This window comes from Petaurus breviceps, unplaced genomic scaffold, assembly GCF_028583685.1.
Source record: "Petaurus breviceps papuanus isolate PSGF00001 unplaced genomic scaffold, PetGlider_PUasm1.0 140, whole genome shotgun sequence".
NCBI lineage: Eukaryota > Metazoa > Chordata > Mammalia > Diprotodontia > Petauridae > Petaurus > Petaurus breviceps.
In genome coordinates, this window is record NW_027185698.1 from 40,434,223 (window position 1) to 40,448,671 (window position 14,449).

A 14,449-nucleotide genomic window follows, 5' to 3' on the forward strand; every position below is an offset into this window, starting at 1 on the left:
AGAATATTAGAGTTGGCAGGCATCTTAGAACATGGAATGTCAAAGCTGGGAGGAACCACAGAACAAAAATTCTTAGAGCTGGGAGAGACATTAGGACATGGAATTTAGAGCTGGAAGAAAAATTAGAATATAAATTAGAGAATGCTGGAGTTGTATCTGAGCTTAGACCATAGATATTAGATTGCCAGAGTTGAAAGAGACCTTAGAATATAGTATGTTGTAGCTGGAATGGAGCTTAGAACACAGAATGCTAGCATTAGAGGCATCATATAACAATGCAATATTAAAACTGAGGTAGGTATTGGGGCAGCTAGTTGGTGCAGTGGCCCTGAGATCAGGAGGATCTGAGTTCAAATTTGGCTTCAGACACTTAACACAAAAACTAGCCATGTGACCTTGGGCAAGTCACTTAACCCCAATTGCCTCCCAAAAAGCAAAAAAAAAAAAGCAAAAAAACCCTGAGGTATCCCAGATCAAAAGGTTGGAGTTGGGGGTGGCCAGGTAGCATAGCAAGTAAGAGCACCGGACCCAGTGTCGGGACAACCTGGGGATCGAATCCAAGCTCAATCACTTAGCACGCACTCAGAAACACCTGCCCCATTCTCTGTTTAGGCAGCATTAGTTGGCATTGTGAGGCTTGAGGGCATGCATGGTACAAAGTGCACATGCTTTGTGTTCAGAACCAAGGCTACAGCGAAGTTGCACCATGCAATGTGGACAAGCACTGCCAGAAACACCTCAGATTCGTTACCTATTTGATTTTTAATTAAGTTTTGGTCATGTGTTCTTTTCCTTTTACTGTCACCAAAATTTTCATGACTCTGTACGGGCTCATGACCCACAGTTTAAGAAGCATCATTGTAGACTACGTTGCCTCCCCACACTTCTATAAAGGACACATAGGGTTAGGTATCATTCAGCACACCAGGGCATAGCCAAAAGTGGTATTTGGAAGCAATTGGGGCATGATCTGCTTACTTTTAGACATGTTAAGGTTGAGGTGACATTGTTATGTTCAATCAAAGATTCCTAAACTTTGAAGATATAGACAGAGTAGTTAGAGTTTCCTAATATGTAAAATCCCTTATAGCTCAAAATCTATGCTCCTTAGGACCACAGAGTCCTTCTAGCCTCTTCATTTTCCCTCACTACCCATCTGCAATCATTTGGCAATTTCCACTAATTCTAACTCCATAATATTTATCCAGCCTTTCCCTTCTTCTCCATTTCCATGGCCACCATTTTAGTTTAGGCCCTTCTCATGCCCACCTGACCTTCTGCAATAGCTTCCTAGTTGGTTTCCCTACTTCCAGTCACTAATTCCTCTAGTCTTAACACAACTGCTGATATAATATTCCTAATACACAGGCCTGACTATGTAATTCTCTTGCTCAAAAGTGTACGTGGCTCCCTATGGCCTCTAGGATAAAATAAACATTCTTTAAAATTTCCCATTCAAGATTCTCTTCAATCTGGCTCCAACCTATCTTTCAGACCCTATCTTATAGTCTAGCCCTTCATACACTCTGCATTCCAGTCAAACGTGAGTAATCTCCATGCCTGCAATTTGTCCTGTCCTTTCCCACTGCAATGCCTTTGTGCACATTGACTCCAGTGCCTAGAATGGACTCCATATCATATGCTGAAATCTATTTCTTCCTCCAAGACCCAGCACAGGTACTACTTCCTCCATGAAAAATTTTGAAAAAATTAATGTTTTTCAGTTACATCTGACTCTGTGTGACTCCATTTGGGATTTTTTTGGCAAAGATGCTGGAGTAGTTTGATGTTTACTTTTCTAGTTTATTTACATATGAGGAAATTGAGGCAAACAGGGTTAAGTGACTTACCCAGAGTCAGGTAGCTAGGAAGTATCTGAGGCTTGATTTGAATTCAAGTCCTCCTTAAAAGTATATACATTCCTCATCCCATCTCTCAAATTTCACTTTTCTTTCCTCTCTCATCCCAGTTAGGAATTACATCTCTATGTTCACAGCTCCTAGAACCATAGAGCTTTCTTCAGGGGACCCTTCAATTCTTGTTGGGTCTTCAATGGGGGTTGCATATGTTCTATGTTCTAAGACCTACTCAACTTTGCTGTCCTGTATTTTGTGTTCTCTGTTCCCCTTTACCTCTGATAATCTATGTTCTGTATTCTGTCATCCATTTTTTCTCTGACAGTCTATGTTCTGTATTCTAAAGCTCCTCTCAGATTTAATATTCTTGGTTCTATGTCCATTTCTAGCTCTAACATTTAATGTCCTATAATTTAAGGTCTATGTTCTAAGGTCCCTTCTAGCTCTTCAATTCCATGTTCAATAATTCAAGCTCTCTTCTAGCTCTTGCATTCTATGTTCTGTGTTCTGTTCTATCATCCAAAAACCTTTCCAGCTCTAACATTGTGCATCCAGTCTATGGTCTAAAGCTCTATCATACCATGTCTAGGTTCTAAAGCCCCTCCTAATTTTAGCATTCTATGTTTTAAGAGCCCATCTATCACTAACCTTCTCTATTCTCTAATCCAAGGACCTTTCCAGTTCTAACATCTTCTTAGGTACCATCCAGCCCTGAGATTGTATTTTCTATAATCTAATCTAAGGTTCCTGACATTGTACATTCTGTGTTCTATAGCCCCTCACAACTATAGTATTTTATGCTCTAAGGTCTATTTACCCTGACATTCTATAAATCTGTGAAATTAAAATATATATCTGGGGAGAAAAAGAAGTCAAGAAGAGAAAAAAGTGATACTAAAAGGGGAAGGGGGCATCAGGATGTAGGGAGGCCTCCAAAGACGACAGCGCTCCCTCTTGATTTAAGACTCTGGCCTTTGAGATTTAGAAAACCCACATTTTATCAGTCTGTCTGGCTTTTTTCTAATCTTATGTTAAAAGAGCAGCAATGAAGCCACAGGGGAGAGCTCATCTCTCTTGCAAAGGAACACACTGAACACATTAAAGAGGAATTAGAAAGGGCCTGGGGTTTGCTTTCTGTTTGCTTAATGGACATTGGTTGCCTGTTAACCTAACCTCCATCAGCTATTGATGTGTTTCATAAAATATCCTTGGCCTCATGTACCTACACATAGCAGGGACCTTGTAACCAGGCTGCTTTAAAAAAAAAAAAAGCTCCTGCTGCCTTTGCTCTCAGTGTTTCCCTGACCAAACAAAGGGTACCAAAATGTTTATGATAGATTCAGAGACCCAGTCTAAATACAGCTAATTCTAAGGGATGCAACCTGGCAAGATGGTCCATTAGGCATGGGCTTTGACGACAACCATGAAATCATAGCCTATGAGAATATTTGAATGTTAGACCCAGCATAATAAAATCTTGGAAGTCCAGGGCTGGTAATTATCCTACCCAAGTCACCCAATCCAACTTCTGCCTAAGAAATCACCTTTAAAATATTACCAACAGAAGCTCCTGTTTAAATACCTCCCTCCATTGAAGGGAATCTCTCTTTCCACCAAGGTATTTCATTCCATTAATTCCTATTCACTTTAATACACATTTATTAAGTGACTCTGGAGTATCCTGCATAGGTATTTTAGACATATTTGATGATCTGAAAGCTTTTCTTTATGTTGAACTTTATGTGTGCCTTCTGTGGTTTTTTCTAAATTGTGGTCCTAGTTCTACTGACTGGAGCAACAGAAAAAAAGAAAAAAGACCCCTTCCATGCAAAAAAGCCTTCAGGTTTTTAAATGCCTTGGTAATCCCTCCTTCTCCCTCTCTGTAGCCGTTGATTCAACCAATCATTGTTAAGCTGTCTTCGGTCCTCTTGCCGCCGTGGTCATCCTCCTCTGTACTCACTCCAATTTGTTAATGTCCTTCCATAGTGTGGTGCTCAGAATTGAATCTAGGACACTAGATGTGTTTGTATCTCCTCAAGACTCAAGTTTTCTCCTATATCAATAATTAAAGAATCCATTCTTTTTTCTTTTGTTCTCCTGTTCTCTTATTTTTCTTTCTTTGTTTAAAATCCACTCATTATTTAATAGCATGGGTCCTTTCCCTACTAATACAGATCACAACCACCACCACTCTCCATGCCTTAGGAGATAGTTTTATGAGTCACTATATGCAAGGGGAAAAAATATGTTGATCATATGATTGGTGATGAACTTCTCTGTGGTTAGCTAGGCAATTTAGTCCATACTTAGGACCATACACAGAGCTTTTCCATCTCAGAAGGACCTCCAAGATCTTACTCTCCATTGGCAGAGTCTTTAAAAGTCCAACATAGGTAGGCATAGAGAACAGGGTCAGATATGTTGGCATGTGTTGAGGGTATTCCCACTGGCCACTGATTGAAAGAGAAAGAATGCCCCTCCATACTGTGCTAGGTGATAAGAAGCAAAGTGGATAGGATGCCAGGACATTAAATCAGGAAGACCTGAATTCACATCCTCATCCAAATACTATAACTATGTGATCCTTACAAAATCACTTAACCACCATGTTCAGCTTCCATTTCTTCATCTGTAAAATGGAGGCCAGAAGAGCTCCTACTTCACAGGCTTACTGTGAGGACCAAATGAGATAATAATTAGCCTGTGCTATGTGTTCAAAATTTAAAGGACTATAGAAATGTTATAGAAGAGGCTGCTGCCTAGTCAACAACTATGAAGTTGACCTCAAAGAGCTATAAAGACCAATTTGCCTCTGAAAGTCTATAATTCTATAAAATTTTATCTCCATATAGCCATATCATCTAGTCAAAGCCTGGCTTCTCCATGTTTTGTCTTCTCTGTGTTTAGAATAATGAACAGCTGTGCCGTTAGCAGCAGTCTTATGGTAGCTATACCATCTAGAGAAAGACTGGCTTCTCATGCCCTATCCTCATCATGCCCAGAATAATCAGGTTTATGCACAACTGGGAAGTCAGGATATTGGATCTATTTCTGCCTCCTCCACAGTTTTCATAAATGATTGCAGGACTCATCATCCCAAAAGCTATATGGAACTGGTCAAACAGTGATTTCACCTACTCTGCTGAATAGTTATTGATCAATTTCTGATAACTTCTCTAGAAGTTTGAGGTCGCTGAGTCTATCTCTCTGGAGATAATTCTTGCCACTTGAATGATGATTTTTTGAAAAATCATTATTAATGGATATGATGAGGTAACTCATCCTGAATGCTGTCATAATTGGAAATGAAATTTATGGTTAGATGCTTGCCAAGTGTTATCCAATGTCAGAGGAAGCTTTGATTAAAAATCTGGGTCAGTCCCAATCTTCTTAAAAACCATTAGTTGGAATTTTCTTTAGCTATAAATTATAGAATCAAAAAGCAGTTGCAGTCAGAAGAGAACTTAGAACACAGAACTTAAAAGAAACATTGAAGGTTAGAGGCATAAGGAGCAAGAAAATATAGAATGTGTTGCTTAAAAGGAGAACTTAATAATGTTAGGACATTGACTGTGGAATATGAGAACAATACGAGACCTTAGAAATGACCTCGACCAATCTGGAGAAGTAACTTCCCAAAGATTATTTGGTCTGTTTAGAGACACGTCTTAATTACTGTGCTTGCTCTTGTTGCTTCTTCCTGTTGAATTATAAAGACTACTAGGCTGCAAATCAGGAGACCTGGTTTCTAGCACAGATCTGTCACTTTCTGTCTATGTGACCTTGAACAAATCACTTCCATCCCTGCTTATCAGGTTTTTTCTTACTTATAAAATTAGCCAATTGGGCTAGAAGGTGTATGGTATATCCTCTAGTTCTAAATAACTCTATGTGGGAGATCAACTTTTCTCCAACCAAGCAAGGGAATAGTGCAAAACTATGTCTAATCAGAACCAGATTGTATGTTATAGACAGTATGTTCAAAGACGAAGGATAGAGTGGTCAGGGAAAACTTCCTGGATGCTAAGAGATATTACCAAGAGTTATGAGTAAACATTTAAAAAAAAGAAATACAAACCAAGAGCAAGTTTCAAATTTCTAATAATAAGAGAAATATAAATTAATACAGAGATTTTCTTCTACCTAGAAAGTTGGGGACAGGGAATGAGAAAACATGGCACCAGTGTTGGAGAGGCTGTGGGAAGAAAGGTGCCCTAACACATAATTTGGGAAGGACAAATTGATCCAACCATTCTGAAAAACAAAATGAAACTATGTGCGGAAAGTGAATAAATTGTTCATATTCTTTGACCCTGGGATTCTGCTGCTGCGAATATGCCCCAAGGAAGTCAAAGACAGGGAAAAAGGTCTTACATACAATACAATATTCATAGCAGTGTTTTGTGTGATAGCAAAAAACTGGAAGGAAATGGTAGATAAATGCAATAAAATATCACTGCACTATAAAAACAATAACTATAAGGAATTCGGAGAATTTGGGACAGACATGTTTAAACTGATGCAGAGTAAAATAAATTGAACCAAGAGAACCATATACATGGCCACAATAATATAAAGAAAATAACAGCAAAAGATATAAGAATTCAGATCAATAAAATGACTAATTATGATTACAAAATACGATGATGAAATGCATCTCTCTTCTCTTGGTGAAGAGAGATGGTGGACTAATATGGATATAGAGCAAGCATGGTCTAAGTGTTAGATTCCCCTAACCCTTTAATTGTGCTTTGTTTCAAGGCAGGAAGGATGGTTATTGGAAGGTGACAGAAATGTTTATAAAAACATCTGAAAACATTAATAAAATACCAAAAAAAGTTTCATGGAAAAGGTGGGATGTGAACTGGATCTCAAATCGCTTTATACCAGGTATGTTGATTTATTTGTTTCCAGTTTAAAGTTAAAGGTGTTCACAGAATTACACAATGGAATCGAGAACTGACATTGCTTGCCTTTAACTTTAACTTCAACAAAAATATATGAAAAAAAATCCCCAAAAGGGGTCATAAAGAGTCAGACATGACTGAAAATGACTAAACAATGACAACAACATAGAGAACTTATAGTATAGGAATGTATTACATTCACAAACAGTTATAATATAAAATAATGAATGAAGAAAAAGATCACTAAGCACTTATTATGTGTCAGAAATTGTGTCTAGCACAGGAGATTCAAATACAAGAATGATTCAGTCCCTGCCTTCAAGGGGCTTATATTCTCAAAGAGGCAAGACATTTATAGGAAGAAATGGTGAGCTGATCCATAGGGCAGTAACTGATGTGCTCTTTTCAGAAAGAATGGTCATATAAGTTGCATTGATTTGATTAATATGTTGAAAGAAAGAGGTGGAAGAATAAGGAAGAGAAAGATACAGAGCAGCTAATAAAATAAAATGGACATGGTAATCCTCTTATGAATGAGACAAACCAAGTACTATGCAAGGTCTAAGGAGACAAAGATTAGTTGAATCATTGAAGTCCAGTGTCAAGACAAAAGTCAAGACAACTGGAGATGGCTTGAAATGCAGTGGATAGTTATTATGTTCATTTTGTAGGTGATGAAACTGAGACCTAGAAAGTACATGTGACTTACCCAAGTTCATAGAGCTAACTAGTGGTGGAGTTAGGGCTCCATCTGCTATACCAAATAACCTCTATGATCCTGAGATTTTTCTCACAGAAGATATCAACTTTCATCCTTCTCATCAGAAAACACCTTCAAGACACATAATAATGCAATGGTACAGGAAGAGTCAGGAAAAACGGGTTTCAAATCCTTCAAAAATCATCTAGCCTCTCAGGCTGTTTCCTCATCTATAAAATAAAGATAATAAAAATGCCTACCTCACAGAATTTTTGTAAGGATCACATGAGATAACGCATAAAAGATTTTGCAAATTGTAAAGTTCATATCAATGTCAGTTATTACTATGATTACTATTGCTCCTTTCTCATCTATGAGAGTTCATGCTTTTCACACATCACACATTCTGCTAAAGAAATGGCCTGTGCACAATGAAATGGTCTTGCTGTAAATAAATTTGCTTGTGAATTCCATTGGGATTGTTTCTATCATATCTCATCACTTCCATCCCAAAGTACCCACCTTCTGACAAACTTGACCCATCTTTGGCCTCTTCTCATAATCTCACTTTCTGGTTTCCTACCCTTCACTCAGTTCCCTGCCTCTGGAATGTTCTAACCTCACCCTTTCCCTTTTCTGACTATTGAAATTCTACCCTTCCTTTAGGATTCAGTGAACACCAAAAACACAACCAAAAACAACATTTATTAAGCACTGAATGTATTCTTGGCATTGTGTTAGGCACAGAGACAAAATAAAATAATCTATAGTCTTCGGGAGGAAGGAAGTAGTAGGAATAAATACAAAATATACATAAAATGATTTCCAAGGGAAGGGCTTAAGTCTAATATGAAGGATAGTTTTCCAACAGTAGAGCAGGGGTTCTCAAGGGCACAAAGGAACACTGGGGAGGAGTGAGATAGGGACCTCTGGGGGGGGGGCAGGGCAATGGAGTTGACATGAAGGAAACTATAAGGTAACCTCCATAAAATCTTCCCTGCTCCCCCCCCCCCCCCCCCCCCCCCCCCCCAACACAACTATAAGTAACCTCTCCATCCTGTGAACTCCAATAGCCCTTAGCTTCTGTCTCTGTAGACTTATCTCAATTAGCCTTAGACTGTAGGCATTTGCACACATGTCCCGTCTCCCCTAAAAGACTGTGACTTCCCTAAGGGCCTATTTTATTTTCATCACTGAGCACCTTGGCATATATCACATATGCAAGGGGCAGGGAGGTCATTAATGGCATGTTGAATGAAGGAGCAAATTGAATACCTTCCTTTAACTTAAGCTATCTTTACTGGAGTTTTAAAAATGCTCAAGAATTTTATGTTGACCTTGGATTTGATCCTAAGATCCCTCTGTTGGAAACAGGAACTCTTAACTCACAAATAACCATTAGCAAATTGTGAGTCATAGGATTAAATAAGGAAGGGACCTCAGTGATCATAGAATCCAGTCCCTGGCCAAGCTACAAGTCTCTCTCCAACATTCTTGGTGAGAAATCATCCGGCCTTTGTAGTCAGCTAAGCTTGTCTTCAGTGCCCCTTAAGCACTTCCTTTCTCAGTCTTCTTTCTTACCCTCCTTCCTCCTTCCTTCCCTCACACAGAGTGCTCTCTCCTCACTCTCCCTTTCAAAGCTTCTTTCTTTCAATGTCAGGGACAGGGTCGAAGTTCTCTCTCCCAAAGATTCATTCTTAGTTTGAGCTATCCCTTGTGTCTGGGGGAGTGAAAACTTATCAGGCAGTTTTGGATTGTTAACTTCCCTCTCTCCCACACCCCCCCCCACCCGCCCACCCCGAATTTCACTTCAGCTTTCAATCAGCAGCAAGCCCTTTCAGGAGTCTTTTGACTTCCACCCTTGTTGGCCACACCCTTATCAGTATTAGGCCCTTTGGGTTTTTCGACCTCCAACCTTGCTGGTGACTTTAGTTCTTCCCTTCTTCACTTGGAGTTTGCCAAATAAGGATAGGTACATTTGAACTGGCCATTCCTCATTTCCTTGTTATTTGCCATTGAGGAAGATTTTTGCACCAAGACTTGAGCCCACCTCTCAGCCAATGGGAAAAGGGACAGCCCCAGGGGGGCGGAGTTTGACTGCTTTAGGGTATAAATTCTTGTTCTGCCTTTTCTAATGTGCCTCTTCTTCATGATCAGTCATGGGGAAGACTGCCCTTCTCTAGGGAAGAGAATAAATTCCTGTTCTTATCCTAAGAGATCCCCGTGTTCTTGATTAAATTTTGGGTGAGGTTTTGCATCCCAAACACTTGGGAAGGAAAGATCCTGTCTCCTGGGAAAGAGATTCCAGGTCTCTTGCTCTCTCTATTATTCTCTTCATCTAGACCTTACCCCTCACCCTCCTCCTATGCTCTCCCTGGTGTATCTTCCCCTTGGGTAAGAAAAGCATTAATGAAATGGCTGGGACTGTACTAGGGTGTGACAGTAATGGCAATTAAAGATTCCCCTGTATTGGCTTGGTTTTCAAATTGATTGTGTTAAAACCCAGAGTTTGTTAATCCCACCTGTGGGATGGACTTGTTGATGTGAAAAGAAAGTCCTGAACTGGGAGGAGCTGGTGATGTAGATTTGGAGAGACACTAGAGAGAGGCAGAAGATCTTTTTGGAAGCAGCACCTCGTGGAGAGAGAGAGACTAAAAGAATTGCTGGTGGCCGCTTTGAATTGCCCTGGACTTTTGAGACCTGCCCCCTGAGCTGCCAAGGACTGAGGAGACATGGCTGTTTTGCTGGTACTTTGTCTGTCTGTTTTGATGTTGTTTTGCCAGATTTGTCCACTGGTGAAAGACAGCCCTTTTGTTGAAGAAGTCCTGGAACCTGGCTGTTCGCTAAGAAGCCCTGAGACTGTCCTGCAGACAGAGAGTGAATACTGTCCGGTGAAGGACAGTGCTGTTGTTGCAGGGGTCTGGAGACTGTCCTGCAGACAGAATGAATACTGTCCACTGGTGAAGGACAGTGCTGTTGTTGCAGGGGTCTGGGAGCCTTTCTGTTGGTTCAGAAGCCCTGAAGAAGGATTTTCTTGTTGTATGTTTACAGAAATCCTGGGAGAGGGCTTTGCTAATGTGTTCAGGGGTTCTAGGACTGTTCTACAGACAGAGGATAAATTCATGAAGGGACTGGCAATGTATCTTATGGCCTTGCTAAGCCTTGTCTCCCCAGGAACTAAGATTGCTGAGAACTTGCCTCGTGTCAAGATGAAGAAAAGACCTCCATTTGGGTATTAAGTGCTGTGTTTAAACTTGATGTAACTCTGGGGTAGATTCAATTGTGATCCAGGGGAGGGAATTTTTGACCTTATTGTGCTCTGTGATGGACCAAATGAAGGTACTTTACCTATGTTTGGAAACTAATCTCCATTTGAGAAGAGGGGTTTTGTGGTGGACTTAATTAAGGTATAGCCTAGGGGTGGAGTAGTATTTAGAACAGGGACTTTGTAATTGATTGAATGATTGGAAGATCCTGGGATGGGGTAGTACTTGGAGATTATTTAATCACACTTAGTAAATGCTGTATTTTGAATGATGTCATGTTTTGATCTTCTCTGTTCTGGGTTTGTTACTGAATAAAATGGAGAGCACCTATGCTGGTATTCTGAACCTTGGGAAATTGCCTTTCTTTTGGCATTACATTACATAGGGCAAGGGACTCATCATCCTTCTTCCGCCCTCCTTCCCAATCATTCCTGGAGGCTGCTTTCTGCTAATTCTATTGGCCCAAAGGACAAAGGAAGAATTCAAGTAAGGCCAGTTTTTAACTTGGGCCTTTGTTTTTAAGTTATCTGAAGAGATGTTTTTGGGGTTGTTTTTTTTCTGTTCTCAGAGACATTCTCTGCCCCAGGACTGACGTGAAAGGTCCCTGCTGCATGGTTAGTCAGCGTTTCTTCCTTTGGAAGAACATAATTGAAACTTAGCTCTTAAAATATCTTTTAAAAATCAATTTTACAAGTGATTTACACATTACCTAGCTTCAGGAACTATCCCTACATAAAGGAAGATCATGTGATATGATGGCCAGAGTAGGAGTCTGGAGACCTAGATTAGAATCCTGGGGCTTCCCTTAACTTTTTAGGTGGCCTTGGGCAATTCATTTTCTCTCTGTGGGCCCCAGTTTCCTGCCCTATTAAATCAGTGAGTTGGGCTCAATGATGATTCCTATAATTCCTTCCAGCTCTAACATTACATGATGCCAAAGTAAACCAACAAAAATATCCATCATACATGGATTTATATATGCATTTAAATATGCATGTAATGGAATTAGATTCAGCCCATATACTGCAGTGAAACTAATTCATTGACATGCAATGTGGTTTAGTAGAAAGAACACTAATGCTGTACTCAGACACCCTGGATCCAAATCCCAGATCTATCATGTACCACTGATATATCACATATCACCTTGGCTAGACATTTAAATTCTTGTGCCTCAGTTTCCTCATGTGTAAAGTAAAATGACTAGACTAGATGATCTTGAGGATCCCACCTTACTTTAAGTCTATCACCCTCAAGAAAGGGAGAACCATATGTACAAAAATATTCAAAGCAGCAATTTTTGTGGTGGCAAAGAATTGGAAATCAAGGGGCTGCCCATCAAATGGGGAATGGCTAAACAAGTTGTGGTGTGATGATTGTGATGGAATACTACTATGCTATATGAAATGATGAGGAAGGTTTCAGAAAAATCAAAGACATATGAAATGATACAAAGTGAAGAGAGCAGAACAAGGAGATCATTGTACACAGTAACAGCAATATTGTAGCAATGATCAACCAAGAAAGACTTGTCTACTCTGATCAAGACAATGATCTCAGACAATTTCAAAAGGTTCATGATGAAAAAAATGCTATCCAACTCCAGGGAGAGAACTAAAACAGTGCAAATTGGAGTATCATTTTCTCCTTTTCTTTATTTTTCTTGCTTTTTTGTGACATGGCTAGTATAGACATATGTTTTGCATGAGTCCATGTGTATAATTGATATTTTGCTTGCCTTCTTAGTGGGTAGGTGGGTGGAGATTGGAGAAAGGAAGAGAATTTGACGCTCAAAATTAAAATATATATATGAGAATAAATAAAAATAAATTTAAAAAATAAACAAAAACATTTCAGTAGGGAAAAATATTTCAGTCTGTCACCTTGTGCTTTAGTTAGAACTTTTCCTTAATGGGTCCCCTGCCTTCCTATCTCCATGCCTTCCCTGACAGCATTCACCTTGCCTGAAAAGCTTTCCCTTCTGCCTGTTGAAGTTTAATTCCTGTCTCTTCCAGAAAGCATTTTGTTGCTATTCCAACCTTTCTTCCCCATCTCCAGGATTTGGCCTTCTACCAGGGATCTCACAGGAGAGGGCTTCATCATGTGCTATCTTGCTTTGTGCCTCTGCCTCATGGGTGTAAACCCAAACTTCCTGATCATATTGTGATCCCTTTGAGGGCAAGGCACAAAGTGGGATCATAGAGTTGGAGCTAGCAGGTCACCCACTAGAGTCAAATCCCCTTATCTGACATTTGATTAGTATTGTTATTATTAATATACAGAGTAGGGAGGAGTGGGGAGCCTCAGGTTTCTGGCAGCAAGGCGAAGCTTGGAAAAGACTTTGCAAAGTGGCTTCAGGAAACTTCACTGGCTCAGTCTGGATGGAGGCTTCAATGAACCAACTAAAGTCATCCCTTTTATTTAGATCATACTGAGGTATGGTGCCTAGAGGTCAGGTATTGCATATAATATCTGGCAGAGCAGGTGGTATATATAGTTCTAGTGGCTGGATTCAGGCCCTATTATGGGGTGAGGAGGGAGAGGGGGGAAGACAGGACAGAGAGACAAATAGAGAGGGAGAAAAAGAAAGGTACAGAGAGTAATAGAGAGAGATACAGAAAGACATAGCCAGAAAGACAGAGAGATATAGAAATAGAGAGAAAGAGAGATACAGAAATAGAGAAAGATGAAGAGAGAAATATAGAGACATATACAAACAAAGACAGAAACAGGAAGAGAGAGAAAGAGGCAGAGAGAGGGACAGAAATTCAGAGACAGAGACAATGGAAGGAAAGCAGACAGGAGGATGATAACACTCCAAGAACTGCAGGATATAAAGGAGTAAAAATTCCATTTGACAGAATTAAAGAGGCAGCAAAAGTTAGACAGTGATTAGACAGTGTCCAAAGAGAGCTTGGGAATTTTAAGCCAAGAAAACAAACAAACAAATGAATGAATGAATGAATAAAATAACCTCAAGAAAATAAAAACAACATAACTATACATGATCCTTAGTGCCTTGCTCTGTCCCTCTAACTTTTACCATAGAATGCTAGAGCTTAGAACTTTCGAACCTAGAACATGGGATGTCTGATCTGGAAGGGACTTGAGCACTCCTGTAGTCCAGTCAACTCATTTTCCAGATGAAGCACATGTGGCCCAGGTAAGTGATCACAGCCAAACATAAGAACGCAGGTTTCTTGACTCCACTGTCCTGGCTCCAACTTGAGGAGCTGCTCTAGAGATGTACCAAAGAACTTGGTTCCTGAGCTGGAGGAACTTTGTACCAGAGAATCCATTCACTGGGCCAGCTTCACATACTGTTCCAGTTTGTCTCCAAACTGCTGACTCCTATCAAAGAAATTCCCCATTCCAGCCTTGGGGCTCCATATGGAAATGTGGCTTTTCTCTCTGGGTGGGCAGTTCCTTGGCTTTCACAGAGGGACCTGGCCCTTTCTTTTCCTGTTCTTCAGTCTTCTCATTTACTCATTAGAAGAGGAGAATTCAGAGCCTGGGGCATGAAGGCACAGTGGTTTGTGGAAGCAAATGCTGTGCCATATTGTAGGCAGGCACCAGAGGGAGAAAAGAAACCTGCTTGGATCCATCTGGTGGAACCACAGACATGCTGAATAGCCCTTGCTTTGCTCCCTTCTTTGCCCCCCACCCCTTTCCTGAACTAAACACAATTAAAAACTGGTGCTTTACAGAGTTTGTTTGGGG